Source organism: Notamacropus eugenii, chromosome 1 (genome assembly GCF_028372415.1).
Source record: "Notamacropus eugenii isolate mMacEug1 chromosome 1, mMacEug1.pri_v2, whole genome shotgun sequence".
Taxonomy (NCBI): domain Eukaryota; kingdom Metazoa; phylum Chordata; class Mammalia; order Diprotodontia; family Macropodidae; genus Notamacropus; species Notamacropus eugenii.
Window position 1 is genome coordinate 715205186 of NC_092872.1, and position 16153 is coordinate 715221338.

A 16153-nucleotide genomic window follows, 5' to 3' on the forward strand; every position below is an offset into this window, starting at 1 on the left:
AATTTTCTTGGGGCAGAGCACTATGCCAGAGGGCATGGGGGACTATACCAGTTTGGACATCATTCTCCTTCTTCAAGCTAAAAAATAGCTTGATATAGATCAAAGTTCAAGTCAATAATGCTGTTTCTGGCATACTTGAGTCTAAATCACAGAGTACTAAATTCATATTAATATTTTCTCTGACATTATAATAAATACGTGTAGTCAAGCAAAATAAATAAAAATATTCACCATATCTGGTGCCATACTCTTCTAGTCATCCCCTCTCCCCCAAGAGAATGAAGGTATGTCTCATCATTGTGTTATAATTTGACCCTGATTTGATAAAATTTCTGACATCTTTCAAAGTTGTTTTCCTTCATATTATTACTATGGTCATCATATAAATTATTTTCCTGGTCCTGCTCATTTCATTCTTTATCAGATCAAATAAACCTCTCTATATTTCTCTGAATCTATCACATTTCTCATTTCTTACATCTCAATAAAATTCCATTATACTTCTATATCACAATTCAGCCATTCCCAAATTGATGAGCAACTATTATGATTCCAATTGTTTACTACAATAAAAAATGTTGCTATCAATATTCTTGTACATATAGATCCTTTCCCTCTGCCCTTAACTTCCTTGGGATACATGCTTAATATTAGTGTCATAGGGTTAAAGGGCATTATAGCTTAGTATCTTTTGGAGTATGGTTCCAAATTGTTTTCCAGAATGATTAAACCAATTCAGAGCTCCACCAGTAAACGGATGACTTAAGCTTCTTACTTTCTAGTCTTCAACACAATGCCTCTGTAACAGTCTCCTCCTGGAACCTTCCTCAGTGCCTAGGGCCTCCTCACCTTGGAACACCCATCCACTATATGAACCCTTTTCCTCAACTGGTGAATTTCTCCTGGTGTCTCCATTTTGGAGACTCAGGCCAACCAACCTTCATTCCCCTCCCAGCTGTGCTTCTGATTTCTGGACTTAACATAGTGTTTGGCATATAGTAGGCACTTAATAAATGTTTATCAGTTGATTATTGATTGATTGACTTCAACACCAAACTCCAGTACCAGGCACATTCCTCTCCCCATTCCCCTTATGTATTGTCTTTTCTATGTTGTAAGCTTGAGGGCAGGGACTGTCTTTTTTCTTCTTCTTATATCTATCTCCATTACTTACTATAGTGCCTGACATACAGTAATCACTTAATAAAAACTTGTTTCCCACTTACATACCTCCAACAATTGCTATTTTCCTCTTTTGTCATCTTTGCCAATCTGATGTGTATGAGGCAAAATCTTGGAGTTGTTTTAACTTGAATTTTTCTTATTAAATGTGATAGAGTATTTTTTCATACTGGTTTTTGCTCACTTGGGAAATGCATAGTCATGTCTTTTGGCCTACTAGGGAATGCTACTAATTCTTATATATTTGTATCCACTCTTTATATTGTCTTAGATAGTAGACCTTTTTCTGAGAAATTTTCTGTGAAGGTTAGTTGGGTTGTTTTTTTTCCCAAACTATTCCCTTCTGATTTGAACAGTGTTTATTTTGCTTATGCCAAAGCTTTTCAATTTTATGTAATCAAAATTATTCACATGGAAAGAGTCTTTCACATTTTCTTGGTGTTTTGAAAATGCCCAAAGCCTCTTTCTAAACTGAATTAATGATTTTGAGGGTCTGCTTGCTTGAAGCAAGCTTTGTGTTTTCAAATCTTGGTTTGAGGGGAAGATTGGATACAAGCTAGGAACTAACGTATCCTTTCTAAGCTTGCTTACCAAATGATAGAGAGGGAAAAGTCTGCTGCCTCGATCAAAGCTGAGCCCAAGGAAGAAAAACTGATCCAAGCAGAAGAAAATAGATACTGAATGCTGAATGGACACCTAAGATGGAAGGGCCTTCTTATTCCCTTTATAACACTGAATAAACCAGATAAATGATCCGAGGAAGTGAAGCGAGAGACACCAAATGGTTTCTTCATTGTGTTTTCAGATCTCTGAACCTTAATGGCATGCTATCTATTTCAAATATCTTTCTCTTAAAAGTCATATTGATAACTGTACTGTATTATTTCAAATGCTTTAACATTACTTTGTTAAGCCTAACTTTCAGTAGCTATGGAGGAAGGCCTCTGCTGCCTGAAAAGAAGGGCAAAGCAGTGAGCATGGAGCTTAGAAAGAACTGAGAATGTGATCTTGGACAACAAAAGAGGAAACATGGAGTAGGCAGCTGGGTGGTGAAAGGGTTAGAGTATTGGACCTGGAGTCAGGAAAACCTGAGTTTGAATCCTGCTTCAGACACTAGCTCTTTGACTCTGTTTCTCTTTCTCAATTTTTCCCTCTGCAAAACGGGAATAATAAAAGCACCTACCTCCCAGGGTTGTAGTGAGGCACAAATAAATTGATACAAGAAAAGCCTAAATCATTTTCTATTATTAGTAGCAGTCAGGGACAGAACCCCTAGACCAGGAGATGGAAAGATAGTATGGTACAGTCAATAGATTTCTGGACTTGGAGTCCTGTGACTGGGGAAACCAGATTCTGCCAACAATTCTCTGTGACCTGGGCAGGTCACTGAAGCCCCTCTAGAGTTCAATTTCATTCTTTGAAATTTGATGGAGTTAGATAGACCATTGGCTATACCTGTGGCCTTTGGACAGCTCCCTTCCTTCTTTGAGTCTTCGTTTTTGCTTCTGAGGGAGTTGGACGAGGTAGATCAAAAGTTCTTAACCTGAGATCTATGAAACTTTTTTTTTTTTTAATTTTGAGACCAGGAGGAAAAGCCAAGTTGATGAATGATAAGTGAGGTGAGTTCTTCACATCAGTTACAATTTTCTCCCCACATTAAAAAAAAACCCTCCTCCAAACAGATCTAGAAAACATACCTGACAGAAGCCTGATCAGGAAATCCCAAGGGTCCCCATGACCTCATGCCCAGCCTTCTTCAGTAGTTGACTGACCCAGGCCTGGAATACTCTCCTTGTTTCTCTACCTCCTGGCTTCCCAGGCTTTCTCCAAGACTCACCTGAAATCCGACCTTTTGCAAGAGGCCTTTCTTTTGACTCATACCTTCCCTCGGACTTGTGTCTTCCCTCTGAGATTCACTCCAACTCACCCCATGCATGCCATGTCGATTCAAAACTGTTTAAATGTTGTCTCCCATATAAGCACTAGACTAGCCCACAGGAGTCTTGAATTCTAATCCTGGCTTGTTGTGTAGCTTCAGACAAGATATTCCCTCTCTTAGGGGATTGAACTAAATAACCTCTAAGACCCCTGCTACCTCTAACTTTATATAAACTAGAATAGTGCCTTCTAAGGTCCCACCTTCTCTGAATCCTCTTGTATAACAATCTGTGTTCTAAGGTTTCTTCTGGCTCTTTTATTATCTGTTTTAACAGTCTATATTCTAAGGACCCAACTCTGCCATCCTATGGTCTAAGAGTATGTATTCTCAAAGGTCCCTTATATCTATATCAATCCATCACTGCAGCTGGTCCTTTCTTTGGTGATTCTGGTTTTATACTATTTTTAAACCTCATATCCTCTTACTTCTCCTTAATAAGATATAATTTCTTAACCCTATGACAGGGTTCTTAACATTTTTTGTGTCTTGGACTCTCTGGCAGTCTGATGAAACCTACTGACCTGACCCCTTCTCAGAATAAAGCTGTTCAGTGTATAAATCAAAATGCTTAGAATTACAAAGAAAATCAATTGCATAGAAGAACAAATCCATAGATACCAGGTTAAAAGTCCCCTGCTATGATCAAGTTTATACAATGAAATCCTATCTATTATTATTGTATCATTAATATTATTATATATTATTATTAAGGTTATTTCTAATGTTATTAATGCTGCTGCTACTGATATGTACTGAGTTTTCAGCAGCCTCCCTACCAGATCTAAAGAAAAATGGCCCTTCCTGCTGCCATGGCTCTCCCCTCATGCATTCAGGAATAAGAGAGGGGGCTTCCCACAGTGAAAATGCAGGCCTCAGGTGGGCAGAGTCTATCCCCAGTACACAAAGACCTCTGTGGGACCCCCGCTGAGTTCATCCAATTCTACTTCAGCAAAGGAAATAGCTGGAATTTCCAGGCTAACCCAAGGTATTAATCAAGGTGAAGTGATGAATATCGTGACTTCAGCAAAGTCAGCCAGCCATGGTGTCATGATTCCAAGCCATTAGACACAATTCCCAGGAGGCACCGGTCACTTCTGCTCCCTAGAGCAATAAACTGCAAGAATTGGAGGTTACTCTACAAAGCCCCATGAAAAAATGTCTAATTACCCTCTGGGTTGGTTTAGCTCAGCATGAGAATGTTGGCTTGGGAGATAAATGAACTTTGAAATGATCAAGTTAGTGGAAATTTACTGAGGCAGAAATGTAAGGTTCTCACTTATCTGACCTGTGAATGAACCTTGGATGATTTTCCGAGGTTTTCCTCTCTCTAGAGACCCCCTCCTTAATTCAGACAATTGTCACACACACCCACTTCCATGCTACTTTTCTCTTTTACCAGAAATACCAAGGACTTCAGAAATGCAGACCGTCCCTAGCTGGGGAAAGGAGACAGAGTCGAATGGTCCAAAAGATGACTATCTGCCGTAACGGAGCTTTTGAGACAGAGGCTAATGAGTAATCCCTGTCAAATCTCTGATGCTGTGGGCTTTGGCCTGCTGAAACTGAAAGCTTTTAGGCACTGGTAATTATCACCACCCTTACCCATCTGCAGATGCTGTCTGTGTGATGTATCACTGCCTGGATAACTGGCTGGCATTTCCACACACACAGAATAATTGGTCGCAAAAGGTTGGTGGGATACCTTTGTGTGAAAGAGACTGCAAAAATAAATCCTATTCTATCAACTTGGCTACTCCCTATTCTTACTGGTTTGGGTCTGAGGCATTTAATTCCATTACTGTTTGATTTTATGTCCCCATTTTTCTCAATGGAATAAAACTTCTTAGACCTATGAACTAGCTTAGAATCATCATAATAACTTACATTTATATAACCTGGTAACCAACCACCAAGCACTTTCACATACACTATCTCATTTATATCAAAGCATTATACCTTAGTATTAAAATAGACATTTGCTTCAAAGAAAAGGTGCCAGGGACTTTGGTTGCTGATCTTTTTAAAAAGAACATATTTTCTTTCTGGAGGCTTCATATCCTGAGGTGGTAAGAACTTTTCACATTTTTTAGGTAGAGAAATAGAGACCCAAGGTCAGAAAGTTATCAGAACCAGGTGGAACTAGATTTCAATTCTCCTACCTCCAAATCTGAGGCTCCTGACACCATTGTTTTGGCCTCCACTGAGGACATGGATTTATTTTGGCAGGAAAACAGATATAAGAACATCAGAGCAATGAGAAATGAGGTACAGGCAGCCCTAAGAAAAAGGATTTTTCTCATCACTTGGAACTTGGTGAGATCACAAGTTTGCTGGCTAAGGATGCCTGGGGAATCAGTATCTCCTCTAAACAATTAACAGACATTCTGGTGATAATGTGAAGTGTCTCTTCAGCTCTTTCACCGTGATGAATGAAAGTCTACTTATTGGATGGTTATGTCACATCCATGAGCAAAGGGACTAGAAGGCTAGAAGGAACTGTGTGCTTAGAGAGGGGAGGAATTTTCATTTATTTATTTATTTTCAGTTTTTAACATTCACTTTTGTAAGACTGAGTTCTAAATTTTACTCCCATCTCTCCCTTTTCCTCTCTCCAAGATGGCATGCAATCTGATATAGGCTATACATGTACCATCATATTAAACATATTTCCACATTAGTCATATTGTGAAAGAAGAATCAGAACAAAAGAGGAAACCCACAAGAAAGAAAACAAGAGAGAGAAAATAGTGTATGTCGATCTGCATTCAGACTCCACAGTTCTTTCTTTGGATATGGATAGCACTTTCCATCAGTAGTCTTTTGGAATTATCTTAGAACCTTACTTTACTCAGAAGAGCTAAGTCTAACAAAGTTGGTCATCGCACAATGTGACTGTTAGTAGGTACAGTGTTCTCCTGGTTCTTCTCACTTCACTCAACATCAGTTCATATAAATCTTTCCAGTTTTTTCTGAAATCTGCCTACTCATCACTTCTTATAAAACACTGGTGTTCCATTACATTCCTATGCCACAACTTGTTCGGTCATTCCCCAAATGATGAGCATCCCCTCAATTTCCAATTCTTGGTCACCATGAAAAGAGATGCTATAAATGTTTTTGTACATATGGGTCCTTTTCCCTTTTTTTAATGGTCTCTTTGGGATACAGACCTAGTAGTGGTATTGCTGGATCAAAGGGTATGCACAGTTTTATATCCCTTTGAGCATAGTTTCAAATTGCTCTCCAGAATGATTAGATCAGTTCAGAACACCACCATCAATGCATTAATGTCTCAATTTTTCCATTATCTTCTCCAACATTTATCATTTTCCTGTTTTGTCATGTTAGCCAAACTGATAGGTATGATGTGGAACCTCAGAGTTGTTTTCATTTGGATTTCTCTATAAAGCTATAGATAGCTTAAATTTCTGCATCTGAAAACCACCTGCTCATATTCTTTAACCATTTATTAATTGGGGAATGCCTTATATTCTTATAAATTTGACTCAGTTCTCTATCTATTTTGTAAATGAAGCCTTTATCAGAGACACTGGCTCTAAAAATTGTTTCCCAGTTTTCTGCTTTCCTTCTTGGTTGCATTGACTTTGTGCAAAACCTTTTTTAATGTAATGCAATCAAAATTATCCATTTCTCATCTCATAATGTTCTCTCTGTCTTATTTGGGCATAAATTCTTCCCTTCTCCATAGATCTGACAGGTAAACTATTCCTTGTTCTCCTAATTTGCTTATAGTATCACCTTAATGTCTAAATCATGTACCTATTTGGACTTCATTTTGACTTCAGTGTAAGATGTTGGTCTATGCCTAGTTTCTGCTATACTATTTTCTAGTTTCCTCAGCAGTTTTTATCAAACAGTGAGTTCTTATCCCAGAAGCTAGAGTCTTTGGGTTTATCAAACAATTCATAGCTATAGTCAGTGACTACTGTGTCTTGTGTACCTAACCTATTCCACTGATTGTGTGTGTGTGTGTTTGTGTGTTGGTGTAGGGAGGGGAATGGGAAGGAACAAGATTTCTGTCTTCAAATATCTGAAGAGCAACAGATGTAGAAAAGGGTAATTAGACTTATTCTGCTTGGCCTTCACACCAAAGAATAAGGGCTGGTGGGTGGAAGTTACAGGGAAGTAGGTTTTAGCTCAATAGAAGGGAAAACTTCCTAACAATTAGAATTGTCCCAAAATCAACTGGACTGTTTCATGAAGTAAAGAGTTTCCTGTCATTAGAGGTGCTAAAGTCAAGATTGAGGCAGGAAAGGACAAAATGATGTGGAGAAATAAACTGAGATTTTACTGTGAGTTATGAAAACTCTACAGATCTGAGGAAAGAGGGTTGATTTTGTAATGATCTCAAGTGCTTTTACCCTTTGGGTATGGTAGAAGAAATGAGGTGCCATTCTCTACCCCTCCTTTTCTCTCCCTCCCCTTAGATAGGGGGTGGTACCTGATGCATAGTAGGCATTCCATAAGTGCTTGTGACTAACTGTAGAGAACTAGAAATGAGCCCTACTCTGTTATCCCAAGGACATGATTCCATGGGGGTAAAGAATAAGCCAAATTCTTTTCTCAGGGGAAACCCTAGATGGAGTAATAAGTCAAAAAAAGGGATTTTTTGAGATGCCCCCATATTGAACCCAGAGCTTTAGTCAAATATGATTGAAGTGAGCATTCCTGCAAGTGAGTAGTTAACCAAAAGTGATGCCAACACCTGAACAATCAGAAAAATTTGAGTCACTGAGTGAAACACAATACTTCTTAAGGGTCTGAACAATTGAATTGTGTTTGATGAACAGTGGGCTAAAGCAGAAATAGAGGTTCACCCTGGGCTTCCTCTCTTTTTCAAACCATTCTATCTTTCTGCATTCATAGCCATCTGTGGCTAGGGGTGCAGTGCCCAAAGATATCCTTTTTTGGGTAGAGCAAGAAAGGTTTAAGGTCAAAGGTCAGTTCAGAATTGATAGAAATTTAATACACCAGGAAAAATGCCACATAAGGGTACACAGTCAAATCTGTAAACTTCTTGTTAGGCTCTGAATAGATGTAAATGTACCTATATTCTCCATCAACATTCTCTGATCCCTCATCATCCTTGGTTTAGAGATGATCCTGGCTAGCAGAAGCCTATGACTGAAGAGTACCAAACCCATAAAGGGAGAGACCCTCGGGCTTGAAGGGTTTTGAGGACTAACTCAGAGATTCAATGTTTGTCTTTCAAGGCTCAGAGAAGATCATGAGAATGGCTATAAGGTGGCAAATTTTATGCTGTAGCAACTCTTGAAGGCTGCTGATAAAATTGAAAAGGGATTGTTGAGGTAATGATGGGCAGCAGCGAATGAGACAACACTATTCATGAAACCATAGGGTCATGAAGTACTGATGCTTCTAATAACCCAAGGATGTGGGGCAGGGAGGATTTGGGAAAGAGTAATAAAGTCAAACTCTACTAAGTTCCTTATTGACAAAGACAGCAACGTGACAAAGTGATACAACCAATGGAAGGGTCCCTGGTGAGTGAGAAGGACCTACCTTGCTACCTGTAGTTCCCTTTCTCTTCCTACAGCTGTCTCCCCCTGATCCCCAGAGCCTGGCACCAATGACAGTCTCCCTTCAAACCACTTCCTTGGTTGGGTAGACCCAACAATATGGCACGTATCTCAGCTAGAGGAAGACCATAGCTTAGCATAGCATAGCATAGTATAGTACAATATAATTTTAGTTAGTCTAGTTATAGTATAGTATAGAATACTAATAACATAGTATAATACATTATGATATAATATGTTAATAATATAGGAATAGCTGTAATATAGAGTGTGTATATTATAATAATGTTAACAGTATAGAAAGAGTAAAAACATAATATTAGTATAGTATAATATAGTACCATGCCATGCCATGCCATGCCATCCCATCCTATCCCATGCCATACTATATTAATATGATAGAACTACCCAGAACTTAGGAACATAGAAAATGAAATTGAAAGAATTCATAGATCCCCTCCAGGAAAAAAAAAAAAACAAAGCTGCAAACTACAGGGCACATGGTTGTGTAAGCAATCAAGAGAAAGACCTCCAAATACAAAAGAAAGGAAACTTGAATTACACAAGACTATTTTGTGCCCACCAGAAAATGTAGGAGGGAATGGAATAATGTGCCCTGAAGAGCAATAGAGCTCAGAATGCAGTCCAGAGTAGCATGCCCTACAAATCTGAGTTTAACCATAAATGAAAAAAAGACAGATGTGCAATAATAAAGAGTCATTTGAAACATTCTTAGAAAGAAAACCAGACCTGAAGAAATTGCTTGTTTCTCAAATGCCCCAGACAACAGAAATGCGGGAAGGATGAACAAACACAGCACCCAAGTGCAGCAACAGAGTGAGAACAGAGAGATGAGGAAGAGACTTGTTTCTAAATGTGACAAGGATCGAGGTAGAAGACAGGTGTAGATAACGGTAAAGAGGTAGACCTAAAACATTATGGACAGAATTGGATGATACTCTACCTACAGGCAAATCAATTTTTTTGTGGAACATTACAAAATTGGAGGGTGTGTGAAAGGAAAGGAGGGGAGAAAGGGAGTGGATGATGTACATGAGTCAGATTGAGCATTAACAATGAGGGGAAAATGATCCTGGCGGGCTCAGGAAGAGAAGAACCTAGGGAAGTGGATGGGGAGGAAGAGAGAAGGATTGAAAAGGGAGGAAAAGATACCAGGTTGGGGTTCCACTGATGAAGGCTACTATAAGTGACAACAGATGTTCTGTGAAGGAAGATGGGGACCTTGTGCTGCATGTTATCTAAAAGATCTGAAAAGGCCACTCATCCAACCTCAGGTTGAAGGGCATGGACTGTGGGAAGAGATTTTGAGGCAAGTGGAGAAAAGAAGGGAACCAGAAGGAAGGTAGAGATCAGTGGTGGAATACAAATCAAGTATGTGGAGCAATATCTTTCCTGTCACCTCTAGGAATTGTCTTTATTCCAAGAGTTAAATACAATGGAAATGAGGAACCTGTGGAGTAAGCTCCACAAGCCAGTGGCAGGAACTACCAAGAAGAAAGAGTTCAGAATGGGGACCTTGGAAGTGAGGATTCCATGATTAATGCAGAAATAGACAGAGATTAGACAATTTCGGGGCCAGGAACTAGACAATGAGGGTCTAGAGTAGATAGAAAGAGAAGATGAAAATGAAGGGGGTAAGAGAAAATCTTCCTGGAAAGGGGCACTAAAAGGAAATTTTAAAAACTAATAAACACTACCAGTTAAAGGGGAGGAGAAAGCGAAGTCTACTTGACTAAGTGGAAAAACTAAGAGCAAAAATTAGTAATCAAATAAAAGTAGAAAAGAAAAAAGAACTAATAAGCAAAATACTAACGGGAAAGGGATAATTAATGGGAAAAGAAGTAGAAAGGTGAGGGGAAGAGAAATATTAGAACTAGGGCCACCTTAAAAAAGAATAAGCTAAAATAACTAAAGGAACATAGTACTGTGTTTGAAGCAAAAAGCAGGGGGGAAAATCAACTTGAAAAAAAATATCAGAAACAAATGAAGGAAAATACAAAAATAACTCACAACTTTAAATATAAATGCACTGTTTACAACTCAATAAAATGAAAAAGAGCAACAGATTGAACAATAAAATAAAATCCTATAATCTATTGTTTATAATAAATATGTTAAAAAAAAAGACTTACACAAAATAAGACTGAGAGAAGGGAAAAATTTTTAATGTGCATCAACTGAAACCAAGAAAGTAGGAATTGCAATCATGCAATCAAAAACAAACATCCAAAAAATAAAAAGGGATAAAGAAGGGAACTACATTGTGGTGAAAGGAATCATAGACAACAAACCAATATGAGTAATAAACTTATATTCTCCAAATGCCTTAGCATTCAAATTCATAAAAAAAAACCAAATATTAACAGAGCAATAGAAAGACCCAGACAGTAACACAAGAGTGATAGGAGTTTTCAATGTCTCTCAGTTTTGGAAGAAAGATAAAAGAGAAAATATAGGATTAACAAATTACTGGAGAAATTAGAGTTAAAAGACTTATAGTATCTTCTAAACAGGATGATAAAAGAATATACATATTTCTCAGCACTACATGGAAATTTAACAAAAATTGACCATAGGGTTAGGGCACAGCAATATTGCAAACAAATGTAAAATGGCAGAAATAGTAAATATATCTTTTACAGATCATAACACAATATCCTTGTCCTTGTGGTCTCAGGGACCACAAACAAAAAATACAGGATCAAATGGAGATTTAATAATGAAATTCCAAATAATAAATGGATCAAAGATCAAGAGCCACTCATTGCAAAATTCAGACTTAAATTGGAGAAAGTAGGGAAAATCATCAGGCCCTATAGGAATGATCTAAATAACATCCTTAACAAAAATGAAGTAAGGGTGATGAACAGATTTAAAGGATTAGATCTGGTAGATAGAATGCCTGAAAAACTATGTACAGGAGGCAGCAACAACAACCCAAAAAAAAAATTCCAAAGAAAAAGAAGAGTAAAAAATCAAAATGGCATCTGGTAAGACTTTACAAACAGCTGAGGAAAAAAGAAAAGCAAAAAAGGACAGGAGAAAGGAAAAGATGAATGCAGTGAATGCAGAATTCCAGAGAATAGTAAGGAGACATAAGAAGATTTTCTTATATAAGTAATGCAAAGAAATAGAAAAAAATAGAATGGGAAAGACAAGAGATTTCTTCAAGAAAATTAGAGAGGTCAAGGAAATATTTCATGCAAAAATAGGCATGCTAAAAGACAAAATGGAAAGGAATTAAGAGAAGCAAAAAACATCAAGAAATGGTGGCAAAAATACACACAAAAAAAACTATACAAGGAAGATCTTAATATCACTGATAACCACAAAAGTATGGTAACAATCTAGACCTAGACATCCTAAAGAATGAAGTCAAGAGGGTTTAGTCAATAAGGCTAATGGAGGTGATGGAATTCCAGATGAGCGATTTAAAATCCCAAAACATAATGCTATTAAAGTGCTGCACTCAATATGACAGCAAATTTGGAAAACTCAACAGTGACCACTTGATTGGAAAAGATCAGTTTACATCGAAATCCTAAAGAAGGACTACGCCAAGGAATATTCAAATTACTGAATAATTGCGCTCATTTCCCATACCAGCAAGGTTATGTTTAAGATTCTGTAAGCTAAGCTTCAGCAATACATGAACAGAGAATTACCAGTAGAGCAGGCTGGTTTTCAAAAAGGTAGAGGAATTAAAGACCAAAATGTCAACATTCACTGGATTATGGAGAAAGCAAAGGAGTTCCAAAAAAACCATCTACTTCTACTTTGTTGATGACATTAAACCTTTTGACTGTGTGGATCACAGCAAAATGTGCAAGTCCTCGCAGTACCAAATCATCTTACTTGTCTCCTGAGAAACCTGTATACAGGTCAAGAAGCAACAGATAGAACCAAACCTGAAAACATTGATTGGATTTAAATGGGTAAAGGAGTACAACAAAGATTGCATATTGTCACCTTATTTATTTAACTTATATACAGAGTACTTCATGTGAAATGTCAGGCTAGATGACTCAAAAGCCAGAATTAAGGTTGAAAAACAATCTCAGATATGCAGACAATATCACTCTGATGGTTGAAAGTGGGGAAGAATTAAGAGGCTTCTTGATGAAGGTGAAAGAGGAGAGTGCAAAAGCTGGATTGAAGCTTATTATTAAAAAAAAAATTAAGTTCATGGCAACTAGTCCCATTACATCCTGGGAAATAGAAGGAGAAGAAATGGAAACAAAGTCATTTTATATTCTTGGATTCAAAGATCACTGCAGATGGCAATGAAATTAAAAGATGCTTGCACCTTGGAAGAAAAGCTGTGCAAATCTGGAGAGCATGCTAAAAAGCAAAGACATCATATTGCCAACAAAAGTCCATATAGCCAAAGCCAGTAGTAATGTATGACTGTGAGAACTGCACTATAAGGAAAGTTGAATATCACAGATTCAATACTTTTCCATTTGTGTTGCTGGGGAAGATTTTTATGAGTCCCTTGGACAGCAAGGAAATCAAATCTGTCAATTCTTAGATTAATTCAGACTATTCACTGGAACGACAAATACTGAAGCTTAAGCTTAAATACTTTGGCCACATAATGAGAAGACAGTACTCATTGGAAAAGACACTGATGTTGAGAAAAAGTTATGGCAAAAGGAGAAGGGGATAATAGAGGATGAGATGGATGGTGTCATGAAAGCAATGAACATGATTTTGGACATACTTTGGAAGAGAGTAGAGGTCAAAGGGCATGCTATGATTGATAGGGTCATGAAGAGTCAGACATAACTGAGCAACTGAACAACAAAAAAAATAAAATAAAATAAAATCATAGAAACAATAATTATGTGAAAGAAAATGGTAATGATGAAACAACATACCAAATTTCTGGGATGCAGATAAAGCAGTCCTCAAAGGAAAAAACCATCTCTACAAACATATATTAAAAAATGAAAAAAAAGAATAAATGACCTTAATATGCATTTTAAAAATTAGAAAGCCAACAAATAAAGCTAAATAATAATAAAAGTAAAGATATTAAAAAATTGCTGGACTCTCCACTTGTCCTAATCTATATCTGGTCACTCTACCCATCCTTTATCTGGATAGATATGAGGAGACAAACGCAACCCACTCCTTCATGGAGGTGAGAGGTACACAGGTGTTACGTATTGCACAGGTTCTCAGGCTTTTTCCAAGTACTGAACAGTTGTGCTGATTTTTTTTTTCATCTTTTACAAAAATATTGTTATACGGAATGTCTCTGTGGGAGGAGAAAGAGTAGGGGAAATGGCAATAAGGATGATGTTGTGGTTGTGTTTGTCCTTCGTTCTCAGAGGACCATGACGTCAAGATGATGACATGACTTGCAGTCGACTTTGATTTGAGGGAGTGAGGGCTGTACAAGGTCACTAACCTCACCTTCTTCTCCTGATCCATCTGGGTCCAATGGCCTGATATTCATCAGGATGAATGCAGATGGCCCAGGATGCAATGTGAGACCCTGGCCCTTTCAGGCTAAGGTCTTATAGCATTCTCACTTTAAGTGAGATACCACGATGACATAAGAAGACAACAATAAAAAACATTTTTTATAATACTATAGTAATAATTGCTGCTGTTTTTCCTTCATTCTAGAAGAGGTTCATGATGTCAGAAAAGTGATGCCATGACTTGCAAGTGAATTGGATTTAAGTGAGGCAGCACTCTGCAGAGTCACCAGCCTCACTTTCTCCTCCAGAGTCATCTCCATCCAGTGGCAAAATACGGATCAGAATAACTGGAGATGACCCAGGATGCAGTGGGAAGACCTTGGTCTTTTCAAGCTGAGATCTTTAACAGGTTTCAGTTAGACTGAGAGCCTTTCAATAATTGAAGCAAATAATGGCCTCTTTAAAAAAAAAATAGATTTGGGAAGGGAAGACCCTCAGGGTTTCTGGCCAAAACAGAAGCAATTGTTAATCACATTCATTCTGAGCCAGTCAGGGCCCAGACAGTGACCAAGTAAGACTTGTTCTGGGATCAGAGTGATTTGGGGTTAAGGTTGGGCTTTAAGAGAAAAAACCAAAATAACAAAAAAAATTTCAGAAATTAAAGTTTACATTCCTTTTGGGCAGAGCACTGGCAGGTAAGGGTGTGATACCCTATGTGGAGAGAAAAGAAAGAGAAGAGGCCATTTTTTGTCTCAATCACTGAAAGGGCACTGCCTCAGTCAAACTGAGACCTGTTAAAACCTCAACTTGAAAAGGCTAAGGACCCCCACTGCATCCTGGGCCATCTCCAGTTGTCCTGATGAATACCTGGCCATTGCACCCAGATGATTCCAAAGGGGAGAGTGAGGCTGGTGACTCTGCACAGCCCTCCCTCATTATAATACAATTCACTTGCAAGTCATGGCATCACTTTCCTGATGTCATGGTCCTCTTTGAGAACAAACAACGTCTGTGAGTAGAGCCCTTTCCTGGGCAACATGAATCTTTCTTTTGTTTCTTTCCTTCTTTTTTTCCTTCCTTCCTTCTTTCCTTCCTTTCTTCCTTCTTTTCTTCCTTTCTTCCTTGCTTCCTTTCATTCTTTGTATACGCTTTTATACACTCTCTTCTCTTTCTTTTCTCTCCATATAGGGTATCACACCCTTGCCTACCAGTGCTCTGCCCAAAAAGAATGTAAACTTTAATTTCTGAAACTTTTTTTGTTGTTTTATTTTTTTCTCTTAAAGATCAGCCTTAACCCCAAATCACTCTGATCCCAGAACAAGTCCTACTTGGTCACTGTCTGGGCCCTGATTGGCTTAGAATGAATGTAAATAAAAATTGTTTCTGTTTTGGCCAGAAACCCTGAGGGTCTTCCCCCTCCAAGATCTATTTTTTATAGTAATAGTATAGCATAGTAATATACTAGATTCAAGTAATATAAAAATATACTTACATCTCCTAGGTACTCTATGACTCTGCAACCCTTCTTGGATGTGGATGGTGGACATTGGAGAGCTCTTCCCAGACCCTCCATCATTTAAGAAGGGAATTCACTTCTTCATCTCCCACCTGATTGCTCTCCTGGACTTTATGATATCCATAAACTCAGCATCCTACAAGATGAAACCAACTATCAAACTCCAATCATTTCCCACCCCAGTTGCACAGCTTCGTCAGTCCCCCCTGCCACCCAGATCAGGTAGCCTAGCATACAGAGCATAGCATAGTGCAGTATATCAAGACACCATGATAGAAAGGATATAGAACCAGCTTTTGAGCCAGGGCAACCTGGATTCAAGCCCTGCTTCTGATATATGCAGGCTTCATGACCACCACCTTCATTTCCTTCCCCTCCTTATCTTTTCTTCCTTCCATCCTCCTCTTCCTCTTCCTCAATTTTTTTTGAGACTGGGTCTCCCTATTTTACCCAGGCTGGAAATACAGCACCCACTCATAGGCCCACCCCAGTACTCATGGGC

At 38.2% G+C, this 16153-nt stretch overlaps 1 protein-coding gene across 1 annotated transcript in view; it reads right to left on the bottom strand.

The window, feature by feature from the left end:
• The window catches only part of CMTR2 (cap methyltransferase 2), a 30747-nt gene extending 14974 nt beyond the window's left edge, over positions 1–15773 (bottom strand). Inside the window, exon 1 of the mRNA XM_072636614.1 lies at positions 15628–15773. The gene's annotated coding sequence lies outside the window, so the exon portion shown is untranslated. The remainder of the gene's footprint in view (positions 1–15627) is intronic.
• Between the last annotated feature and the right edge of the window lie 380 nt (positions 15774–16153).